This window comes from Tamandua tetradactyla, chromosome 11, assembly GCF_023851605.1.
Source record: "Tamandua tetradactyla isolate mTamTet1 chromosome 11, mTamTet1.pri, whole genome shotgun sequence".
NCBI classification, from domain to species: Eukaryota; Metazoa; Chordata; class Mammalia; order Pilosa; family Myrmecophagidae; genus Tamandua; species Tamandua tetradactyla.
In genome coordinates this window covers 10,986,113-11,003,412 of record NC_135337.1, presented here as the reverse complement: position 1 = coordinate 11,003,412, position 17,300 = coordinate 10,986,113, and the positions used below count along the sequence as shown (strand labels likewise).

The 17,300-nt window shown below is 39.8% G+C and overlaps 1 pseudogene; it reads right to left on the bottom strand.

Annotated features, from left to right (window-relative positions):
* Positions 1-1,784: 1,784 nt before the first annotated feature.
* LOC143651010 (ADP-ribosylation factor 1 pseudogene) lies at positions 1,785-16,361 on the bottom strand (annotated as a pseudogene).
* Between the last annotated feature and the right edge of the window lie 939 nt (positions 16,362-17,300).

Genomic DNA, 17,300 nt, shown 5'->3' with positions numbered 1-17,300 from the left:
AGTAAACCTTTTGTTGCTTTGTAATACACTGTGCATTGAAATCAGTAAGAGGTTCCACAACACCAGATAAATCAGTTCTGAGGTCGTTTTTCCCCAAGATAAAGTTTAACAGCTCCAGCTTCTTTCATGTTTATGAAAATACAGAACTGAAAAAAGAATAGAGGTCACTTTTCCTATGGCAAATCTGACTCTGGCAGGAGGAGGGAGTGAAAGCTACTTCACACAAATACAGACAGGGTGCTCCAAGATGGGCATTCTGGAGCAGAATGACTGTCCAAACTTGCATGTGTTTCTGGCAGTGAGACCCTAGGGTCCCAAGAAATCTGCTCTGAGTAAATGCTGGGAATAACAGAGGCTCTCCACTCTGGCAAGTGGTTTCAAGCAAAAGCACCACACACCTGGCCAAAATAAAAGGTGGATGGCTCCTTGCTTTCTTCTAAATTGAGAGCCAGAAGCTGCTGTCATGCCCATGGCCGGCACTAGGCTGCCCTGTGGGGCCTTGACTGGTCTCAACACCAGTGGCCTGGGCACAGTGGGGAAGTTTAGAGCCCAAGACTTGATGGAAGCCGCTGGTATCATGGTGGCCAGGGCCACACCACAGCCTCAAAGCTTGTTTCGTGGGTAACTATGTGAGCCCAATTACAAGCCCATGATCCAAAGACAAAGTATAATTGCAGAGATCTCTATTGTAACCATGCAAAATGTGATCATGGGTTTGATTTTTGTCACCTTCTCTCTAGTTCCCAAAGGGAAACAGGGATGATCAGATGGGTTAGTATTCAGGTTGTTACTGTAAAACCTACACAAGGCATATTTCTCCCTTCTGTGTGTTCAAGTGTTCTCCTTATCTTTTTTTTTTAATTTGAGTCTTTATTCTCTCTCTCTCTCTCTCTCTCTCTCTCTCTCCCTCTTTCCCTCTCTCCCTCTCCCCCTCCCCCTCTCCCCCCTCCCCCCTCCCCCTCTCCCCCTCTCCCCCTCTCCCTCTTTCTCTCCCTCCCTCTCCCTCTCCCTCCCTCTCTCCCTCTCTCCCTCTCTCCCTCCCTCTCCCTCTCCCTCTCCCTCTCCCTCTCTCCCTCTCTCCCTCTCTCCCTCTCCCTCTCTCCCTCTCTCTCCAAACCCGGGTCTCCGGCATGGCAGGTGAGAACTCTGCCACTGAGGCACTGCTGCGCGCCCTTTATCTTTTATTTTTAACTACTTAAAAAAAACTGAACTGAATTTTTGGGTTAAAAGCCAACCACCAAAATGGATTTCAGCACAGACCTAAGGCCAGAAGGAGGTGCCCTCGGCTCTTCTAACATAGTAATCCCAGAAAGCCCAGATGCCAGTGCACCTGAAATCCCTTCTTCATCCTAAACAGTGAACTGGTTTTCCTTTTTCTCTTCTTTTTATTTTTCATGGAGAGGGACTGGGAATCGAACCTGGGTCTCCAACATGGCAGGTGAGAACTCGGCCTGCTGAGCCACCGTGGTCCGCCCAGTTTTCCTTTTTCTATAATAAAAAAAGGCCGAGTGATATTGCACAGGAGTACCAGAAACTGCTTCATTGGACACAAAAACTATTTACATTAAATAAAAAACCTGTGTGATGTCTGTGTCTGCCACATTTGCAGCATGGTGCAATACATAACTGTGACCAGAACCCATAGAAACAGCTATTGGCGCTCAATACCACAGAGCAGCACAGTTTGCCACAAGAGAGTAAAGCGGAGGGCGAAGAGGAGGAGGTAAGAGGGAGAGGAGGCGAGGGGAGGAGGACAGGTTCTTGGTTCCCTTCTGGTTTCGGACCTAACTGGACAGCCAGTCTAGTCCTTTGTAAAGCCCAGCCCCACTGGTGGCACAGCTGGCCTGATGCACCAGTTTATGTGGCATTGGCAACCCCAGTTTATCTGTGACTTCAGCAGCATCCAGGGCATTGGAAAGATCCTGCTTGCTAGCAAGCACTAGTAAGACAGCATTCCTGAGCTCGTCTTCTGCCAACATCCTATGAGCCCTTCGGGGACCTCATTCACATACTCTCGGTCATTGCTGTTGACCGCAAAGATCAGACCTTGTGTGATCTGGAAATAGTGGCGCCACAGAGGCCAAATCTTATCCTGGCCACCCACGTCCCACACAGGACATTTTTGTATTCTGTGGTTTCCACATTGAAACCTGTAGTGGGGATAGTAGTCATCATTTCACCAAGTTTCAATTTGTACAAAATAGTAATCTTTCCTACAGCTTCCAGGTCAACCATGAGAATGTGCATTTCTTTTTTGCTGAAAACGCCCTTAAAGAGGTTAGCAAAAAAATTTTCCCATGGTTGTAGACTGATATAATCAACACTGGCCAGAGAAACCCCGAGGTGGCCGCAGCAGCTGCTGCCGCTTGGAGCCAGGCGTTGGTTTCGCTCCCACCCCAGCTAGCAAATTTTAAATATAAGATTTTGACCGTAGGAAAAAAAAAGAGGAGTCTGCAGTTGTTGTCTTCTGTCTCTTATGTGTTTGAGAAAACCTGACAATTGCTTTTACACCTGATAAACAGTTTGTTGGACATAAAATTATTGACCCACTTTCCTCAAAATTGTATTAATATTGTTCCTTTTAATTCTGGCATTGCATATTGAGATAGTTCTTTTCCTGTGGCTTTTATCATTCACTTTTTTTTTTGGTTGTTTGATTCTGTAGTTGAATAGTTTTTTCAAGTAGTACTGTAGGGCTGCCACAGCCCTTGAGTCCTTTCAGATTTGAGAACATCTGCCTGTTCCTTTTGTACTTTCATACCTTGTCAGAGTATTATACGACTAATTCATACTTTCTTTCCTTCAGAACTTTGTAGCTATAGAAGAAAAGGTCATAAACACAATTTTAAATTCTCTCTGCCTTACCCTTTAATTCCTGCCAAATCTGCTATGACCAGTTCTGCATGAGTTTAGTACCTTGCCTCAAACTTGCACTTCTTTCTTCTTACTTTGGAGCTTCTCAGATATAGGCAGGTGCAACCAAGACATGCAAAGGAATTAATGTCACTGTTAAGGGTCAGGGGCCATTAGTATTTCCACCTTTCTTCCCTGGATGGTCCAGAAACACATTTCAAAAATTTATAAGATGGTCCCAAGGGAGGGAGTACCCACCTACCCAGAGAAATGGTTAAATCACATCCTTATGCAATTTTCCTGTTCATATAGCCCCTGTCTCTTACTCCAGCTCCTTGGATGCCACGCCTAAATCAATTACTTTCACACGAGCTTTTGTCTCAGCCTCTTCTTCCAAGTGAACTTAGCCTTAGATAATAGGTACTGCTACATTGTATTCTTATATTATTGCTGTAGGGTTGTTTGGGGCTAGTTGGTACTCAGTTCCCCTCATCAGCCCATCACTCTTGAGTTTTAGACTTTTTTGTTTTTCAATGCTGGAAGAACTCATTATTTATTCTTGAATTTCAGTAACTTAGCCATGATATGCCTTGATTAAAATGATTATTTGTCAGTTTTTCCTGGAGGACTGCTGAGAGGTAAGGGTTAACTTGACTGATGCTCTAGACTGGCCTCCTGGAGAGGGAATTGGCCCGCTGACTCAGGAAAACAGTTATAGCCTACAGCCTAAGGCTTAATACAACTAATTTTGGCAGAGAGCTGAGTTGGTTGATCAGGACTTCAGCCAAATTTCCTCCAAGTATATAGTGCCATAACCATGAGGTTTGGGTCACACTAAGTTGAGGGCCACATCCAACGAATGATGAGGTAGTGGATAGGGCTAAAGGCCAAGGTTCTGCTACATCACACTGCTGTTAAATCTGATTCCCTAATATCACTAAAGGAAGGCTAATTTCTTTAGTAATTAAGGAGCTTAAAAGCCCCAAATTGCAGGCCCAGAGTCTCTCTCTCAAAGCTAGATGTGCACTTTGCTAGATTGTTGCATTACTGTCTGAGAATAAAATGGCACTGGAAGACCACTCACCTGCTATTGCTTCACTATCTGGATTTCCCCCCAATAAATACTGTTCTAGAAAGCTTAGTGTTCTAGTCTGCTAGCTGCTGGAATGCAACACACCAGAGACGGATTGGGTTTTTTAAAAAAGGAATTTATTTCATTAGTTGTTCAGAGGAAAGGCAGCTAACTTTCAACTGAGGCCCTTTCTTACACAGGAAGGCACAGGGTGATCTTTACTGGCCTTCTCTCCAGGCCTCTGGGTTCCAATAACTTTCCCCAGTGTGATTTCTTTCTGCATCTAGATCCAAAGGCCTTGGCTGAGCTGCGATTGCTGAGATGAAGTATGTTGAGCTGCTTGGGCTGTGCTATGTTGAGCTCTCTCATTTAAGCACCAGCCAATTAAACCAAACATCATTCACTGCATCAGGCATACCTCCTATCTGAGTGCAGATGTAGCAAGCAACAGATGAGGTTCACATGCCATTGGCTCACGTCCACAGGAATAGAACTAAGCACCTTCACCTAGCCAAGTTGACACCTGAATCTAACTACCACACCTAGTGTGAGTATTGTTTGGCCATCTGCCTTTAATTGCTGGGCAATTGTGCAGAAAGCTGGGTTTGGTCTTGGAGCGCCAAGTGAACCAAGGGACCAGAGATCCAAAACACATATTAGGGATTAGGGAAGTCTCCCTGGCTATTGTGGGCCATCACCTTCAGAGCTTACTATGGCATCCATGGGAAATATTCCCCCAAATTCCTGATGATCCTGAGCAATGAAAGGAGACTAGAAGGTAAAGACCAGTCATTCCATGTTTATTACTAATGGCCTTGGTAGAAGTTACCCAAAAGGAAAAGATTCCACTGAAGGGAGCCTAAATCAGCGTCTCTGATGAAATTACATTTTGAAAACTCTGATTTGTTGAATGTGAAATTGTTTTTATATGGTCTTATCCAAGCAAGATGAAACAAATAGGTCACTTCTCTGATGCTCATCCTGTGTCTGATAAGATCACAGGTTGTCAGAATGTTAGGGTCCTACGCTCCCCAGTTAAATGTGAGCAAGGAGAGAGAAGACTTAAAGCAAGTGACTCCTATAACTAGACACCCCCTTCATCCCCACAAACAGGTGAGGAAAATAACTCCAAATAGAACTAAGTGAACCAACAGAATTGCTGGGTAGATTCCCATAGAGACCCCCTCTTAAAAGCCTATGTGGCTATTGATTTTAGGTAAAAGGTTCAAACATGATGAAACTGATAATGGTCCCTATCCTTATTTAAAGAAAATATACCAGCTTTTGGGAGTCCTCTCAATGACTGCCAAAGGGATGGGTGAAACTGAACTAAGCACTTAGTGTGTAAGATAGAGGAAAGATTAGGGGATGGCATAGCCAGAACACATGATGATGAGGACCTCAAAACTGTACTCCTTTTCTATAAGATTGAGAGTAAAGTGGTTAATCAAATGGACCATGTTTCAGTTTGCTAAAGCTGCCAGAATACAATATCCCAGAAATGGATTGGCTCTTATGAGGGGATTTATTAAGTTACAACTTTCAATTCTAAGGCTGTGAAAATGTGCAAAAGAAGGATACCTTCTCAGAGGAAAGGCAGCTGGCATCTGAGTTTCCTTTGTTCAATGGGAAGGCACATGGAGATGCCTGCTGTCCTTCTCTCCCAGCTTCTGGTTTCCAATGGCTCTCTCAGCTCATGTGGATCCTTCTTGTTTCTCCCCAGAACATTTTCTTTTTTAGCTTCTCTTGGTTCTCTTAAAGACTCCAAAAAGGATTAAGACCCACCTTGAATTGGGTGGGTCACATCTGCATGGAAACAACCTAATCAAAAGGTCCTGTCCACAGAATAGGTCTGCAACCACAAGAATGGATGAGAAGAACATGGGTTTTCTGGAAGGTACATAACACTTTCAAACTAGCACAGAGTAGCACTAGGACGGTGGTCATAGTTGCCCTGGGACACATTGGCATGTTGAGTTACAGGCATTAGCTGTCCTACTGGTGATATCTTCCATACAAACCAGACATAGGAGGGATAATTCTATTTGTTATAATATGAAACCTAATTTGATGGCTATTTCATGTCTCTTATTACCCACAAAACATAAAAGCAAGGGAGTGCTCTAGCAGCCAACTCAAGGACAAATGGTTTAAGCCTGTGGCTAACTTCCAACTGGTAGGTGGTTGAGTTGCTTGCCCTATGCTATAGATGACCTAGATAGAGCCATCCCTAACAATGATCCATCTGTTCTAAGCCATCTGTTAGGATCCTAGGGAACTGAGGGCAGGAAGCTCTCTGGTACCAAACAACAGTGATTTGGGACAATAGTAAGTATCCTTCCCAAGCCTATATCTTTTTATTTCCTTAAACCTGATTCTTTCAGCAACTGGGAAATCAGGATTTCACCCTGCAGTAACAGATGGGTGGATACCAACCTGGGTTGCAACTATCTCTACCTGGCTGTAACGGTCCACCTGACCATGCCTATGCCCATTACCTTTACCCTGATCTGGGCCCAGAAACCTCCAATGTGGGTGCAGATGCAAATGAAGTGCTCCAACCATCATGTGACCATGGGAAGAGGAGAGTGGTGGTGCTTGATTCTCACCTAGGTGATGGCCCCAGACATGGACAAAATGTCATGGATACTTCTGGAAGAAGAAAAAGCCCCTTGTTTGGTAGGAAGAAAACTGGAAACCATAGGAGGTGGAGTGGTAATGCATCTTCACTGCCTTGCTCTAAGATGACCTCAGGAGAATTATCATTCAGACTGCCCCAAGTTCTTAGATGTAACTCTCACAGGGGATGGTCTTCTCTGCTGATCTGTCATCATGATGAAGTGGATGCAATCAAATAAAATCTGATGTCTCATAATGTCCTGATTCTTCCAGCACATTCCATTGAGTTCCACTACCTAAGATCTGCCAATGTAACTGACTGTCAATGAGTGATCCTGGGTCCTGAGGTCTAGCAGGCCACACAGGAGAGCTTTTCTTCCTCTGGTATTTCACAGGGTCTGTAGTCATTGGAGCAGGCTTGAGAGCCACACTGACAGTTGTTTCTTGATCCTTACACTATAGTACCCAACGTTGACTTTGTTCAACTTCACATAACATTTACACCCATCGGTAAGGAGAACAGTCACTGAATAGTTGACCCTGAACACAAAACACTTTGTGGTCTGGATAATGTGCTTTTCAGGGGTTGTTGTTCTTGTGGAAAAGCATTCTTCCTTTCTCAGCCTTAGGTGAATGGAACCTACATCTTAAGGAAACTTCACCCAGCCATTCTGAACTGTCCAGGTCTCCTTTCTAGGATCCTATGGCCATTATTTGTCATGGACACAAAGAAATCATCTTTCTGTGGGTAGGAATCATAATACTCCACAACTTGACTGTAGTCTTGTCTTTGAATGATAGGAAACAATAGAGTTTACTTAAGATGATTGATGACAATAAAAATCCCCAAAGATATTGATGAGATGGGACAATGGACTAAGAAATAAGATGAAATTAAATAAACATCAGCTCCAATATTTCATTACAACTAGATTAAAACCATTACACATCTGTTCATCAACACTTAAAAGCTAAGAGCTGTGATAGACACTAAAGATAGGAGATGAATGAAAAACAGTACCTATTTTCAAGGAGTTTACCTTTTAGTAGGAGATGTAGACTATAAATAAATTATTACAAAATGCAGTGCTGTGTGTAACTAGTGTGACAATGAAAGTACACATATGGCTATAAAAATCAATTTCCCAAGTACACAATGCAGGAGATTTTATTTAGTCCTTTTTCATTTGAGATGCTCCATACAATGCAATAATGTGATAAAATAACACAGTCTTGGGATGCATTAGTAGAAATACTCAGCAAAAAGAATGAATAAGCAAAAATTCTGCACTAGCAGTCAGGCAATCTGAGTTTCAGTTCAGGCTTCACATCTTACTGTGTAACTTTGTCAAACTTTCAACCCGTTTCCTTATCTGTAAAATAGGAACAATAAAGTCTAACTTGCCACTCTCTTACAGGAGTAGTTAAGAAACAAATTTTTCATGGAGTATCTGGGTTAGAAGAGGCTTTAACAGACAGAAAATCTGTCATCAGTTGGTCATCAAAGTCCATTACAATATGACCTCAAATGATCCCTCAGTCTTTGTTGAACACCTCCAGAGTGGAGAATCTACCACTTTTTGAAAATCCCATTCTCTCTGTGACAGTTAAGTTCATCTATCAACTTGGCCAAGTTAAGGTGCCCAGTTGTTTGGTCAAGCAAAAACTGACCTGATTGCTACTGTGAGGATATTTCGTGAACTTAAATAGTCAGTAAGTTGATTACATCAGTGGCTGGTTACATCTATAATCAACTGAGGAGATTTGCCTACAATGAGAGAAGTCTCATCCAATCAGCTAAAGGCCTTAAAAGGAGAACTGATAATTTCAGCAATCAGAAGGAAGAATTTCCATCTCTACTTCAGCTAGCCAGCTCCTCCTGGGGACTTCATCAGAAACTTTCATTGAAGTTCCTACCTTGTGGCCAGTCCTATGGAATTCAGACTTGTCCATCCCCACAGTCCTTGGAGAACCATGATTAATTCACCCTCCTTGCCAGATTCTAATTGTAACATTTCCAAGAATGAGGAACCTATTCTAAAAATTTAAAGGAGGTATTTATATACTCCTGTCACATGCACACAGGGAATAGTGGTGGTGGTTTTAACCTCTGCTCATTGAGAAAATATACAGCAAAAGCAACTTGACTTTTCAAATGAATTAATATTTTATTAATTTGAACATCTGTATTAAAAAACAGTAATCCATACATATTTAAACATGACAGTCATTCAATCCATGCACAATGCTTGATGTGCAAAGCTGCCTTTTTCCCCACAATTAATCCTCGGCTACCTGAGGATTTGAGGACCTCATATTGGGAATAATAATAGTAATAACTAAAATTTATTAAGTATCTAATATATGTTAGACAGAGCACTAGGTGCTTTACATAGGTTTTCTCATTTGATCCCAAAACAACACTATAAGATAAGGACTATTACCCACAGGTAATAGAGGAAATGGAAGCTAACAAGTGGAATACCTTGTTTAATGCTACACATCTAGTAAGAATGAGAAGCAGGATTGATACTCACATCTGTGACTCAGGGGTCCACTTTGATACTCTGCTCTGTAATGTGGGAACCACCCTATCAATAGTTATGGAAGAATGCTCTGTGCAGTTGGTGGTATTGGTTATTCTGCCAGTTATGCCCATCCTTGTACATGAATAAACTGGCATTCTGACTTTGTTGCATGGATCAGTCTCCCATTGCCCTTTTATGTAGCACTCCTTTAAGTCATTAATGTTGGAAATTAAGAAATAAAATTGCCATTACTCTCAGATGATATGATTGATTTGAAAACCAAAAAAACACACAGAAAAATATTTAAACTAATAAGACTATTTACTCCTATAATTCAAGAATAAAAAGATAAAAAACCCAATTTAAAAATAGGCAATTTTGAATAGACATTTTTCCAAAGAGGAAAGGCAAATCGCTAAAAACACAAGAAAAGATTTTCAACATCATTAGCTATTAGGGAAATGCAAATCAAAACCACAAACTACAAATGCAAATCAAAACCACAAAAGATATACTTGCACACCTACTAGAATAGTCACTATAAAAACACAGAAAACTACAAGTGTTGAAGAGGATGTAGAGAATTAGGAACACTCATTCACAGCTGGGGAGAATGGAAAATGGTGCAGCCACTGTGGAAAACAGTTTGGCAGTTCCTCAGGAAGCTAAGTATAGAATTACTATATGATTTAGCAATCCCATTTCAAGGTGTATACTCAGAAAAACTGAAAGAAGGGACTCAAACAGACATTTGCACACCAATGTTCATAATGGCATTATTCACAATTGTCAGAAGATAGAAGCAACCCAAGTGTCCAACAAGGAATGAATGGATAAATAAAATGTGGTATATACATAAGATGGAATATTATTCAGCTGTAAGAAGCAGTGAAGTTGTGATGCATATGACAACATGGATGAACCTTGAGGTCATTATATTGAATGAAATACGCAGACACAAAAGGACAAATATTGCATGATATCAACAATGTGAATTAATTATAATAAGCAAACTCAAATAGTTAGTATCTAGAATATAGGTTACCAGGATATAGGGTGAGGGTAAAGAATGGGGAGCTGAAACTTAATTTGTACAGAATTTTTAATTAGGTTGATTGTAAATATTTGGAAATAAATAGAGGTTAAGATAGCACATTATTGAGAGTGTTATCAGCAGTGGTGAAACATGTGTCTGAATGTATTCAAAAGGGGAAGTTGAGACATGTATGTCACTAGAGGAAACCTAGAGGATAGAAACTGGGACTGTGTAACACAGTGAACTCTGTTGTGGATGATGACCACGGCTAATAGTGCAAATATAAGAATTTTCTCCTTGAACTAGAACAAATGTACACCACTATTACAAGATGTCAATAATAGAGTGTTGTAAGGGGGAAAATACACCTACTGCAAACTAAGGATTATAGTTAACAGTAATACTTTAATACTGTGCCCTTAATCATAGCATGGTACCACACCAAAACTATGTGTCAATAATGGGTAGGGGGTGTAAGGGCTGCGGGGTTTTTCCTTTTGGAGTAATGAAAATGCTCTTAAATTGATTGTAGTAATGAATGCATAATTCTGTGATGGTACTGAGAGCCCCTGATTGTACGCTTTGGGTGGGTGGATTGTATAATGTGTGAATAAATCCCAACAAAACTGTTTAGTTTCTTTAAAAGATTTAAAATAAGACTGTCTACTAATAAGGAGTGTTAAACTAATGAGAACAGTAAGGTTTCTGGAGTTAAAATTATTATATAAAAATTAATTGCATTTATATGTACTAACAATAAACAGAAAATGGTGTTAAACTTATACCATTTATAATAGAGACAAAATACAGGAGATATTGGAGAAATTTTCTAAAAAAATTTGAAAGACCAAATGGACAAATGTAAGTTGCTTTATTTACAGATCTTCCAAAACTCTGAATAACCTGAGGCAACTCATGTTCATGGCTAGAAAGACAATACCACAAAGATCTCAATTCTCTCCAAACTTGTCTATAAAGTCAATATATTCCAATAAAAATTTCTATGGGGTTTCTTATTGAACTTAAATGAATTAAAATATTTAAATGTAAATGCAAAGGGCCAAGGAGAGTAAGATCTTCCTGAGGGTGAGGAGCAGTGTGTGTAAGGAGGGATGTGGGTAGGTGGCAGGGGTGTTGGAAGGTGCAGGTAGGATTTGGCTACTAGAAACCATTAGAAATGACAGGTCTCAAGTCTGGGGTATGATAGAAACAACATTTCCAGTTAGCGTGGAAAGGGTAGTGTCATAGTCAGGTTCATGTGTCAACTTGGCCAAGTGGTGGTACCTGTTTGTCTGGTTGGGCAAGTGCTGGCCTGTCTGTTGCTATGAGGACATTTCATAGAATTACATCATGATCGTGTCAGCTGCATCCATAGCTGATTCCATTTGTAATCAGTCAAAGAGGAGTGTCTTCTGTAATGAATGATGCTTAATCCAATCACTGGAAGCCTTTTAAGGAGGATTCAGAAGAGACAGGTTCTATTCCTGCTTCTGCCAGTGAGCCTCTCCTGTGGAGTTCGTCCAGACCCTCCATTACAATCGTCAGCTTCACAGCCTGCCCTGCGGATTTTTGACCCTGCATTCCTGCAGTCACATGAGACACTTTTATAAATTTTATATTTGGAGTGATTCTGTTTCTCTAGAGATCCCTAACTAATACAGATAGATTATTCATAAATGATTCTGGGACAAATATTATGCATGTGGGAAAAAAAGCAGAATTAGATCAAGTACACACACTACACACAAAAACAAATTTGATGAATGCAGGACTTAAATTTAAAGGCAACATTTAAACTTTTAGATGAAAATATAAAAGGCTATTTACAGGCTCAAGGTAGAGAAAAGTTTTTCCAACAAGATACCAAAAAAGTTACCCATAAAGAAAAAGTTGCATGAATCTGACTATGTTAAAATTAAGAACTTCTTTTCATAATGACACCGTGGAGAGGAAAGATAAAGCCGTGGTGTGGGTGTGCTGGATTGAAGCTGTCATGTAGCCCAGAAAAGGCCATCTTCTGTTAATCCATTCCTGTGGGTGCAAACCTGTTGTGGGTGGGACCCTTTAGATTAGGTTATTTTAATTGAGACCTTGAATTAGGTGGGTCTTAATTCTTTTTACCGGGGTCTTTTATGAGAGGAAAAAGGACAGAAAAATCCAGAGGACTCAGAGAAAAATGACCAAAGAGGTTTGGAAAGCACAAAGAGAGAAAAGCCCCAGAGGAGCTAAGAGAGGACCCACAGAGGAAGCCACTGGAACCAGAGCCGAAAGCAATGAAACCGGGGAGAGAAGGACCAGCAGATACTAGCCATGTGCCTTCCCATGTGACAGAGGTGTTCCAGATGCTGGCGGCTTTTCTTCAGAGTCCAGGTATCACCTTGTTGATGCCTTAATTTGGACATTTTCATGGCTAAGAAATTAATTAATTAATTAATTAGTTAATTGTAAGTTAATAAATCCCCCCTTGTAAAAGTCAGTCCATTTCTGGGATATTGCATTGTGACAGCTTCAGCAAACCAAAACAGCGGGGGAAGATGTTTTCAACTCCCATAACTGACAAAGAATTAAAATACAAAATATACGAAGAACCACTATAAAAGATCAATACCAAGTGGTGCAATGGTGGCGCGGTGGCAGAATTCTCGCTCGCTAAGCCAGAGACCGGGGTTGGATCCCGGTGCCTGCCCATGAAAAAAAAAAAATAAAAAGATTAATACAAATAATTATTTGTGAATAATCCAATAGAAAGGGGGCAAAACAAAAATGGTCATAAATGTTAAAAATACTCAACCCCTTCAGTAAGATAAGAGATGTAAACTAAAACTACCTACCACAATGACACAAATTTTAAAATATGATTATAGCACACTTTGGCAAAGAGGCGGAGTAACAGGAATTTCCATACTTTGCTGTTGGCAGTGCAAATTGATGCAATTACCCTGGGGAAAAAAATTGACTTGCTAAGTAGTACATTTTAAGGTACATATCCTGTTTATCCTAACAATACCATTCCTAAATATAAACACTAGAGAATATAAACCCTTGCACATGTGCACCAAGAAACACATGCGGGAATGTTTGTAGCAGCATGCAGGGAATAAACTAGAAACCAAAGAACCACGTAATGTTCTATATAGAATGGATAAGTGGATCAAATGATTGCAGCATATTCGTATAATAGAATACCAAACAGCTGTGATGATAAACAAACAGCCGCTACTTAAAACAATTTGGATGAATTTCATAAACCCAATGTTGAGCTATAAAAGCAAGAAAACAAAATGCATATAGTACTATTTTATTTATGTAAAACATCAAAATTAATGAAACTAGTATAATAATTATAATAAACTAATGAAAATATTATTTTTATAATATTTTTATTATTTATAAAATTATAGATAAATCAAGGGAACAATTAGCACAAAATTCGGGATAGAGCTGAAAATGGGGGTCATTTAACTGAGAGGGTCATACAGGGGAATTTAATGGTAGCCTTCTCTTTCTTAAGTTGGGTGGTGGGACAGGGGTTTTCATTTTAACATTTTTCTTTAAATATATTATCTAAACTCATGCGTATGATAGATAAACTTTACAATAAAATTGTAAGATTCTGAAAATAACATAGGATAATGTTTAAAGCAAATATTATTGGAGAATATACCATGCTGTCAATTTTAAACCTTTACTCATTCTCTGACTTTTATGGTGGAGTTATTTTTTCTGAGATGCCCAAGTGCTCAGATGGGAGGCAAGGTTGAAGGAGACCTACCTGGAGCTTTTAAGGAGTTCTTAAGAAGACATGTTTTATCTACAGGTCATTTATTTAGTACCAGGGGTTTGAAATTCGATAGAAAAATATGTCACCATATGTAAGCAGCAGCTAAACCTCATAATGCTGAATCAGTTAAACCTGGAGCTAATGGCCTTGCTGTTTGTTTTAACATATCCCTGACTTAACCTTGGTTTGACACAATTCTGGTTCTTCATCTGAAGTGTATTCTTCTTAGATGCCTTTCTGAGTTCAACCTGTACCAAAAAATGAGCCTACATAACATAAAGAGGCAGTGCAGTGTAAATATTAGGAGATTTCCATTCTGGCACTGATTTTTAGATCTGGTGCTTAATAGCTGTTTGATCAATTTCCTCATCTTCAATATTGGCTGACAGTAATAATCCTCTTCATTGGCTAAATGGAATAATAAAGTAGAGCCTTCTGAGGAGCATTTATTGTTTTTGCTCCCTCAGCATTCATTCTTCATTCTTTTAGGATTTCATTTTCTCACCAGTCCTGTTGGAAAAAGAAATACAAGTGCCCTCGTATTGCCCTACCCAGCGGCTGGTCTCAAAGCTAACACAACAGGACTATTTCTCCCAGGATTATGATTCTTGTATGGAGAGATGTATGTATGAGAAGCAGAATTTGAATTGATTTATCCTAAACCTTTTTCCCAGTCTCCAACCCCAAGAAATGCCTAATTTCTGTAATTTCAAAGGCAGGTTCTATATTTTTATCTTTGATTCTATGAGCTTCCTCACATCTTTCCATTATATTGATTAGTGCTTGTTAGTCAGAGTTGATTTTGGTCACTTGCAAAACTTATATCCTAAGTGATATAAGAACCAATACAATCTCCGAGACATAGTATGTGTTTGCAGTGTTGGTTGATATCGTTTTCACGATGGATATCCCTCATGGAAGCACTTTGACCAAACTTTCTCCGACTCTGAGAGTGAAAACCAAACACCCAGGACCTCATCACCATTAGGTGAATGGACACAACTTAGTTTACAAATGTGATAAACAGAGAAACCGATTCTTGACTCACGATAACTCTTCTAAGACGCCTACATCTCAAAGCGGGCACAATCCATAGGTCCATCAACTACATTCCAAGTATTGTCACAAGGCAGTACCATGTATTGCAGACAATACATAGGAGAGTTATTCAAAGGAAGGAGAGAATGCTGTGATCAAAAGGATGGTATGAGCTAGGTTTTGGAGGTTTGAAGGAATTAGGTAGGCAGCAAGGAGAAAGGGATGGCATTATAGGCAATGGCTGGAGGGACAGCCCAAGCAAAGGCATTCAAGGCATGTTTGGGGACAATGAATAGGCCATTTTGTCTGAAGCATTGATTTATTGTAGGATAATTGGTGGTGGATAATGTTTGGAAAGTTAGGGTGGAATTCATTTTAAATTCAAAATTCTAGAAATGGTCAAGTTGCAAATATTTCTATGAAAAAAAAGACTCTTCAGTGTCATTATCATCATCTCTGTTCATCATCTCCTGGATATAGTTTGAAACTATGGAACATAAAAGAACTCTTGGTGACCTTCAGAGGGAATATTTTAGGAGCAAGACTTTTTTGATAAAAATGACTTGAAGGCATTTCAAAGAACAAATATAGTTAGCATGCTCAGAAAGTGGCACCTAAAGTGGAAAAGTTCTTTAGGCACCTATTGTTTATGAATAATTCCATGAACAAAAAAGGTTTAAGAACAGCAAATAACTTCCAAGAGTGTGTATTATTTACTTTCCAATAAAGACTGCCTTGATTCCAGGCACGAAACATCCACAACATAAAATCTAACCACAGTATATAAACAGATGTCTATCAGCCCTGGAAACTGCCACAAAAGCTATTAAGCTTTCCCGTGGTAATGGTCTCCAACTCCCTTTTGGGAGACATCACGTTGCTTTGTCTTTTTTGGACAGGGAGTGTGTTGGTGGTGGGAAGGTAAAGGTGGGAGGTCGTAAGAAAGTGGCTGTAGGAGAGAAGTTCTGTTGATTTATTGATTAGCTATTTACACACCTGAGCAAACTGCCCTCCACTTAGGAGCCCTTGTGATAACCATGGACTGAGCTGGTATAAAAAGCAAATCCAGGCTGTCTTAGACCAGTACAAACAGCAACCATGGCAAAGATTACCCTTCTTACAAGTACTTTGTAACCAGAGACAGAGCCTTGCTCTCACCTAATTTCTTTTTCTCTATGGCCTGACAGTTATGAAGTAGCACCTCAGTACATTATACCTCAGGCTTTTCCATTTTTCTTTCATTGTTTCAAATTTTCAAGTGAACCCTGACGTATAAATCAATATGCCTCTTTTCAGTTAACCTCAGTTGACTCTAGCATCATTTCTGCTTTCATTGCTCCTACAGGCATGTTCCTAAAAGAAAATTAGTTTTCTAACTCTCATCTCTTGTTGGCTTGTTCCTTTTCCTCCACTCACCTTCCTTCTTTGCCTCATCTTAATTGGTATTATTTTTATTTACAGCTAGTGTCCTTGGTCTATTTTTTTCAGAGATAAAAATAAGCAGAAACTGAGAGTTATTCAAATCATCCTTGCCCTTTTATTTTCGGAATTATTTCTCTTTTATCTTCTATTGCTGTATGGAGTTGAAGATGTACCATAAAATACCACTGTTAGAAATTCAGTCACTCTAAAGGGTGGGTTCAATTAATTCTTTAGAGCCAAATCATACCCAGAGTTTATTAGTTGTAAAGATGTAAATTACATCATTAGTTGTAAAGATGTAATTTACGATTTTTTAAAGCTTCAGACCCTTTTCTGAATGAAACTTCAAGTTCAGTTTGTAATACAACAGAACAAAAGTGCTATGGTAGATGCTAGGGCAAGGTATCTGGAGTCTCGCCTCACAGTTCTTAGTTCTCTCTCCCTGTAATGGATCCTGAATTTGGTTCCTAAGTCTCCAGGAGATACTAAATTCACTGATTTAGAGGGTTCCTTTTCTGTCGGAAGGTTCTGCCCATTCCAGCTAGGGGAGAGAAGCATGGAGGGATGTGTAGTCATTGAGTAGAATGAAATTTTGGGTAATTTCAGTAAGTAAATCTTCCATAGATTGCAGCTTTCTGACTCATTTGGCATTCAGTAGAATTTATTTATATGGAAGAGGGAAGAAGAGGGCTCTATGGCAAATTTTGACTAATGAAAGGGAAAGATAGATCTGTTGCTACTATCACTGAAAAGCCTACTCTTTGGAATAACCCAAAAATGCTGCTAGGGCATTAACAATCTGTGGTAAACAGAATGACACCCAAGCCCTCAGAATTAGATTCTATAGGGAATAGACATGTAGTTTTCTTTCTCTTTCTAGGTCTAGCCCTTCTGCTAAATGCTTAGCTGTAAGTCTGGACTCTATGTTTGATGACCCTCAAGTCCCCATAA